The 8,246-nt window shown below is 43.7% G+C and overlaps 2 long non-coding RNA genes across 3 annotated transcripts; both read right to left on the reverse strand.

Moving 5' to 3' along the window:
* Positions 1–5,727: 5,727 nt before the first annotated feature.
* Positions 5,728–7,698, reverse strand: LOC138614968 (uncharacterized). Its single transcript, XR_011310380.1, has 2 exons — positions 7,668–7,698; positions 5,728–7,471 (listed from the first exon to the last, which is right to left on the reverse strand). It is a non-coding gene; the product is annotated as an uncharacterized lncRNA (long non-coding RNA).
* Positions 7,699–7,856: 158 nt separating this feature from the next.
* Positions 7,857–8,176, reverse strand: LOC138614967 (uncharacterized). 2 transcript variants are annotated; one of them, XR_011310379.1, is made up of 3 exons: positions 8,122–8,176; positions 8,006–8,045; positions 7,857–7,923 (listed from the first exon to the last, which is right to left on the reverse strand). It is a non-coding gene; the product is annotated as an uncharacterized lncRNA (long non-coding RNA). The 2 variants fall into 2 exon arrangements; XR_011310378.1 differs by having other exon boundaries at positions 8,092–8,171.
* Positions 8,177–8,246: the final 70 nt, after the last annotated feature.

The raw sequence follows: 8,246 nt of genomic DNA on the forward strand, positions 1-8,246 counted from the left end.
ATAATAATAATAATGCTGTCATCAGTTTGCTCTTCTGTAAATAAACTAAATAGAGCCGATGTTAACGAGTTGGTAACGAAACACAAGAATGGAGCTCATTAGTCTTCACTGAATAATAAATGTGTTTGTTTGTGTCGTTAATTACAGACACAAACTTCTGCTGCTTGTTCACACAGACGGATGATTAAACACACTTCCTGTTTCATATAAAACACCTTTAGTCCTGAGGTTGTGTTCGTCCCTCAGAGGGACGTCTCCAGGACACTTCACCATGTTGACCATCAGAGGTTTTAATAGACCTTAGTTCTCTGAGGTGGACATGACTGAAACCGTTGACCTGCAGGTGGCGCCGCAGGAGACGAATCAGCTGCTGTTACTTTAAATCCTGAATATCAGACTGACAGATGATCTTTATATTCACACTTTGTTTTTCCTCACAGACATCAGCTGCTCAAAGAACAAACTCCAATTGACTGATCTCTTTAACTCCGCCCCCTCATCTCTGATTGGCCAATGAGGACAAGTCTCTGAAGGACTTTGAAAGGAGCTGGGAGATGGAAGAGTTGCTCGTCTTCCTTTAAAAGATAAAAGTTTGATATGTTGATCATCCTGACAGCTTCCTGTTCCTGTTTCTGACTTTTCTGTGGAGTCAGTGCTCAGCTCTGCAGGGGATTGTGGGTAATGGTTGGAACCCCTGAGCTCCCCCCATGAGCCTTGAGACCCTCCCACTATGACTCAAGCCCCTCAAGTACCCATGTGGTACTGTAGTTGTACTGTAGTTGTACTGTAGTGGTACTGTAGTGGGACTGTAGTGGTATTGTAGTGGGACTGTAGTGGTACTGTCGTGGGACTGTAGTGGTACTGTAGTTGTACTGTAGTGGTACTGTAGTGGGACTGTAGTGATACTGTAGTTGTACTGGAGTGGTACTGTAGTGGTACTGTAGTTGTACTGTAGTGGGACTGTAGTGGTACTGTAGTGGGACTGTAGTGGTATTGTCGTGGGACTGTAGTGGTACTGTAGTGGTACTGTAGTTGTACTGTAGTGGTACTGTAGTGGGACTGTAGTGGGACTGTAGTGATACTGTAGTTGTACTGTAGTTGTACTGTAGTGGTACTGTAGTGGTACTGTAGTTGTACTGTAGTGGGACTGTAGTGGGACTGTAGTGGGACTGTAGTGATACTGTAATTGTACTGTAGTGGGACTGTAGTGATACTGTAGTGGTACTGTAGTGGTACTGTAGTGGGAATGTAGTTGTACTGTAGTGGTACTGTGGTTGTACTATAGTGGGACTTTAGTGGGACTGTAGTTGTACTGTAGTTGTACTATAGCGGTACTGTCGTGGGACTGTAGTGGTACTGTCGTGGGACTGTAGTGGTACTGTAGTTGTACTGTAGTGGGACTGTAGTGGTACTGTCGTGGGACTGTAGTGGTACTGTAGTTGTACTGTAGTGGGACTGTAGTGGTACTGTAGTGGGACTGTAGTGATACTGTAATTGTACTGTAGTGGGACTGTAGTGATACTGTAGTGGTACTGTGGTTGTACTATAGTGGGACTTTAGTGGGACTGTAGTTGTACTGTAGTTGTACTATAGTGGTACTGTCGTGGGACTGTAGTGGTACTGTAGTTGTACTATAGTGGTACTGTACAACACTCCTTTCCTTCCTTTTAAAATCAAACTGAACAGATATTTTCTGAGGACTCGTCTGTTATCGGGAAACTTTCCTGTCTGCAGAGTCCCTGTTCTCATGTTCAAGGGAAACCGTACAAGAAGAGTCAGTCTGCATCAACCTCGTTACACACACACACACACGCTGTTGTTGTTTTGTGTCTCTATAATATATTCTCTCTCACTGATCTGAACTTCATCACTCAGATTTCAGACAGAAGAGAAGCTGCCGGTTGGATGGCTGAAACCAGGAGGCTGCTGGGAAATCCTCCTGAATCCATCGTCTGCAGCAGAACACTGATGGCGCCGAGAGGTTCTCTTCAGCTGCTCGCTGAGCGGGGGGGCCGGCTCTCTGTTGCTATGCAACAACAGAGGAGGCTGTTTGAAGTGTGACACTCTGATTAACGCCGAGATGTTGTAGAGTTTCTGTCTGGTGGCGGAGAAACACACGGGCTCGGATCAGAACCAGGAACCAGGAATTAATCTTCACAGGCAGAACAGAGATGATTAAATCTGTTATTGATTCAATACCAGTGAAACTCCGTCTGATTTGTTTAAAATGAACTGTCTGCGATGTTTGTTTTTATATTGTTTTGTTGTTTGTTATTTTATTGTTTTGCTTTCTGATGATTTTCTTATCCTTGTTTTGCTGTTAGTTTTTTCATTGTTTCGCTGTTTGTTGTTCTTATGTTTATTGTTTTGTTGTTTTCTGTTTGTTTTGCTCTTTATTGTTGTTTTCCAGGAGGACAGTTTGTGTCTTCAGTGTAGAAGAGAAGCGCTCACTGAGCTCTTCATCCTCCGTTTCAGCATCTCTCTGAAAACACTGAGACGTTGAAGCCGGGATAAAAGCCAACACTTCTGTCGCCATGGCAACCGCATCCAGCCGGGGTCTTGTACGAGGAGCTCTCACTGTTTCCTTTGTGTCCCCTGAAGCCTCGTCTTCTCCGACCTGCTGCAAGATGCCGACAGAGAGTCTCTGAATGAACGTCGATCAAATGAGGCTAAATTCATCAGATGGTGAAAGGGCAGACATGACGGCTCCAACACGCCTCACCATCTGCTCTCCGACAGCACACACTCATCACGGACCGCCAGGCAGCACACGGACACCACACACGCTCAGTACAGGAGGACACACTTAGAACACATACAGGAGGACACGCTTAGAACACATACAGGAGGACACGCTTAGAACATGTACAGAAGGACACCCTTAGAACATGTACAGAAGGACACGCTTAGAACACGTACAGGAGGACACACTTAGAACACGTACAGGAGGACACGATTCGAACATGTACAAGAGGACATGCTTAGAACACGCAATGAGCCAACAGGAAGCGTTCAGTCGGATAGAAGTCAGGAAACATATTCAATCATTCTATTAACACTGGTTCTCAACCTGTGGCCCGTGGCCCCCCCAGGGGGTCATCAGCAGCAGAAAGATGTTCGAGGACTTTTCAGGTTCTGGTAAACCTACTGAGACATGCTGTCATCCACCAGTTTGGATTGAAGGGTGTGTGTGTGTGTGTGTGTGTGTGTGTGTGTGTGTGTGTGTGTGTGTGTGTGTGTGTGTGTGTGTGTGTGTGTGCGTGCGCGCGCGCGCGCGTGTGTGCGTGCGTGTGTGTGTGTGTGTGTAAGTGACAGAGTGTGACGGGGAGGAGAAGTGATGGAGTGTTGGTGTAATGTTTCCTGTGATGTCGGAGGAGTGGAGGATCCTCATCGTCATCATCATCACCATCTTCATCCCCATCATCATCTTCATCACCATCATCTTCATCAATACCATCATCATCAGCTGATTAAAGGTCGTCATGACGACATGAAACCATCTCCTGCTTCATTGATCTGTGATCAGCTCTCAGCCTCTAACAGATTTCTGCAGATCAATGCTGCCACCTGGTGGTCATCTGTTTCCCTGCAGCTTCAGGACTGAAGTTGAAAACTCACCAATCAGTTTCAACACAAACTAAAAGATAAAACTGTTCACTTCAAACTGTCCGACAGCAGATCTCAGTGTGACATTTAGAAACAACACCAGGAAACAAGCGTCTGGAAATATGAAATATAGTTATAGTTACAGGTGATTAAAACATCTGATCTCATGAAATAAAGATTTAAAAACCGCTCAAACACACAGACATTAATAAACAGATTAAAAATAAACAACCAAAGAACAAATAAAACGCTAAAAATAAACAACCGAAGAGCAAATAAAACGTTAAAAATAAACAACCGAAGAACAAATAAAACATTAAAAATAAACAACCGAAGAACAAATACAACATTAAAAATAAACAACCGAAGAACAAATAAAACATTAAAAATAAACAACCGACGAACAAATACAACATTAAAAATAAACAACCGAAGAACAAATAAAACATTAAAAATAAACAACCGAAGAACAAATACAACATTAAAAATAAACAACCGAAGAACAAATAAAACATTAAAAATAAACAACCGACGAACAAATACAACATTAAAAATAAACAACCGAAGAACAAATAAAACATTAAAAATAAACAACCGAAGAACAAATAAAACAGACTAGAACACTAAAGAAAAGTGAATATTGAAAAACATAATAATAATATATTTAAAAAAAAAGCTGAATAACATTAGTAAGTAAAAAGTCCATCAGCACCTTCGGTGTCCTGAACCAGGTGAACAGAACTACCTTCCTCGGCCTAGTTATCAGCTGATCTACGGTTACCTGTTCAATTACCTGCCCCAGTAAACCCCCGTATGTCCGGCTGCTCTCTCCTCCATCTGCACACCACCTAACGAGGCTAGCATGAACTATACCAAATGTATAATGGGGGGGTGGGGGGGGGTGTCACGCTCTGCTGTTTTTCCCCCAAAAATCGGAAATAAATCTTTAAGAAATAGGAAATAAAAAGAGAGAAGGAGACAGAGCCAGTTGTTGTTTAATGAAAATAGAAGAAGATAAAACACTCCAGAGAAAAGTGAAACATAATAAAGTCAACAGCAAATAAAACGTTAGATCAGCCAGCTCACAGGTAGGAAGGACTTTACTTTGAAAAAACGTTGATCGAGTTTTTATTTTGCAAATCTAACCGGATCCTTCAATGGTGTATCTTAACTAAATTTGTCCGATAATGGAACCCAGGCGGCGGTCCTTGACGTCACTGTGTCAGTAGTTAATGCGGACTTGATGTAAAGCAGCTGACTGTCACGCGATCAAGAGCTGTTTTATCCGTTAATCAGCGCGTTACTGCCGTTAAAAACGGATTAAACTGACGGTGTCCGATAATGGACCCACCTTGGATGAGATCTTATATTCTCAAAATGAACGAGTTTTGGTTAAAAAACAACAACAACAACAACAACAAAAAACAACAGGTGTGAGGTGAGGCTTGTTGTGATGTTTACCTGCAGCAGTTCAGGAGGGTGAGCTTCTGTGTTTGATCCGGTTTCCATGGAGACAGAAGCGGTGACGTGATCATCAAACCCTTGGATTGTTACAGGAACCAGTATTTCCTGGATGAATCTGATTGGAAGCTGAAGTTGGCTTGATGTTGGAGAACAGGTGAATCCGTGTTCCTGTCAGGTGACTGGAAGCATTTTGATGATAAAAGTTAAAGTGATTAAGGATCTCTTGCATTGATACAAACGTTTGTGTTAAAAATCTTTAATATGTTTTCTTTATTTATGTATCTGATGTTTAAAATCAGTTTACAGAAAAAACGTCGCAGGTTCTGGATCATGTTTCTATCTGGTTTCTTCTTTGGAGAGTTTTAACATCATTTGTGGACGCAGCGATGAACTGTGTTCACAGACGATGGTTTTACAAGTGTTCCTGAGCCCATGCAGTGATTTCCACTCCAGAATAGTGTGTTTTTAATGCAGTGCTGCCTGAGGGCCCGAAGATCACCACCATCCAATATTGGTTTCCAGCCTTGTCCCTTGTGTTCAGATTTCTGTTCATCCTACGTTCATGTCTTCAGTCTGTGTCGTGTGCTTTGGTGATTTTTTATTTTGTGTGCGTCTTTTCTCGGTTGCACTTTGTACAAACATGGAATCAGACAGAAATGGTGCGATGAGCTTTTAATTCACAACATGCAACAAATCACAACTTTAAAAAAAAAGTAGAAAACAACTGAGGTTGTGTTTCGTGATGTGACGTCGAACACGGTGGACATCTTTTCTTCTCATCAAATAAAATCACTTTATTTCTCCACTGGCACACTTTAACTATCTTTAACACACTTTAACTATCTTTAAAAAATCTTTGACACTCTTTAACAAACTGTAACTCCTCCCTCTCATTGTAACTCCTCCCCTCACTGTAACTCCTCCCCCTCCCAGTGAGTGTGTTCTGCGTAGTTCAGACCAGCTGATCGATGTTCATCAGCCGACCTTTAAGGCACTTTGGAGGAACAAACCTAAAGCGTGTAAACGAGCAGCGGTTCAGTCCACCGGGTCAGAACAGACGTAAACAGGAAGAAGAACTGTGTTGATGTCACTGATGATGTCAGTTTTAAAAATCTGGGTTCAGTCATTCGTCTGGATTTTATATTTCTATTGACGTTAAATAAATGTGTCTGACTCATGTCCTTCACTCAGTGCTGCCCCCTGCTGCTGAAGCCTTTCACTACCTTCTACTTACTTTCTTCTAACACAGCAGAGAAGACACGGAGAGGACACGGAGAGAAGGACACGGAGAAACACGGAGAGGACACGGAGAGAGAGGGAGGGACACAGAGAGGACACAGAGAGCCAAGGAGGGACACGGAAAGGACACGGAGAGAAGGACACGGAGATGACACGGAGAGGAGGACACGGAGAAACACGGAGAGGACACGGAGAGAGAGGGAGGGACACAGAGAGGACACAGAGAGCCAAGGAGGGACACGGAGAGGACACAGAGAGGACACGGAGAGGAGGACACAGAGAAGAGGACACAGAGAGGAGGACACGGAGAAACACGAAGAGGACACGGAGAGAGAGGGAGGGACACGGAGAGGACACAGAGAGAGAGGGAGGGACACGTAGAGGACACGGAGAGACACGGATCTGAAAAAAGACCTGTTTTTGGGGGCGTGTCTGTTTGATTGACAGGCCTGTGGTGCAGTCAGGTTACAGCTATCGGTGGGCGGGACGTAGTATTGTCAGGTTTCCAATCAGATCGGTCAGATCCACCACTGGCTCCTCCCATCATGGTAGAGGTCAAAGTTCACAGTTTCACCAGTTCTGACATGTTTGGTGACGTTTTCATTTTTTAACTTAATTTATTGTCATTTTAGTCGTATAGGTTCTTTTTGCACGTTTTAACACGTCTGATGAAAACGTTGATTGCCCGACATGTTAACGTCGTGCTAGCTTGCTAAATTGTTAGCCCCTCTGGCTTCCCTGTTGCTGTTTCCTAGCAACAGTGTTCTCACGATTTAACCACCTGAGCACTGAGCACATGACCTCCCGAGTCGTAACCACGACCTCCCGAGTTCCGTTTGAAGGCGACGTGACTTCATCCTCTGGATGCTAACACGTTAGCGTGGTTAGCTTTGAAGGCCCATCACTTCCTGTTCGTTCTTCCTCCTCAAACTGTAAAGTGAAACTCGTCGGCCGACATCAGAAATAATAACAACAACAGAAGAAGTTATCTTGGCTGAAAAACAAGATAAACCCGTGATGCTAGCTAAAATACTTGTAGTTCTGTCCCTTTGAACGGCTAACATCACTGTTAGTAACAAGCTAACCTTTATGGAGAAAACAAGCTAACGTTAGCCAGCTAGCTACTTCGTGGTGTCAGTTCCACTGACTGAAGTCGGCTAATCTACCCTAATCTACCCTAACCTACCCTAATCTACCCTAACCTACCCTAATCTACCCTAACCTACCCTAATCTACCCTAACCTACCCTAATTTACCCTAACCTACCCTAACCTAACCCTACCCTAATCTACCCTAACCTACCCTAACCTACCCTAACCTACCCTAATCTACCCTAACCTACCCTAATCTACCCTAACCTACCCTAATCTACCCTAACATACCCTAACCTACCCTAATCTACCCTACCCTAATCTACCCTAACCTACCCTAATCTACCCTAACATACCCTAATCTACACTGCCCTAACCTACCCTAATCTACCCTAACCTACCCTAATCTACCCTAACCTACCCTAATTTACCCTAACCTACCCTAACCTAACCCTACCCTAATCTACCCTAACCTACCCTAATCTACCCTAACCTACCCTAATTTACCCTAACCTACCCTAACCTAACCCTAACCTAACCCTACCCTAACCTACCCTAATCTACCCTAACATACCCTAACCTACCCTAATCTACACTGCCCTAACCTACCCTAATCTACCCTAACCTACCCTAACCTACCCTAACCTACCCTAATTTACCCTAACCTAACCCTACCCTAATCTACCCTAACCTACCCTAACCTACCCTAATCTACCCTAACATACCCTAATCTACCCTAATCTACCCTAACATACCCTAACCTACCCTAATCTACCCTACCCTAATCTACCCTAACCTACCCTACCCTCTACCCTAATCTACCCTAACCTACCCTAACCTACCCTA

The sequence above is a fragment of the Brachyistius frenatus genome, unplaced genomic scaffold (assembly GCF_029030835.1).
Source record: "Brachyistius frenatus isolate BFR_SWC_R1_liver_20210118 unplaced genomic scaffold, ASM2903083v1 Contig_643, whole genome shotgun sequence".
Classification (NCBI taxonomy): Eukaryota; Metazoa; Chordata; class Actinopteri; family Embiotocidae; genus Brachyistius; species Brachyistius frenatus.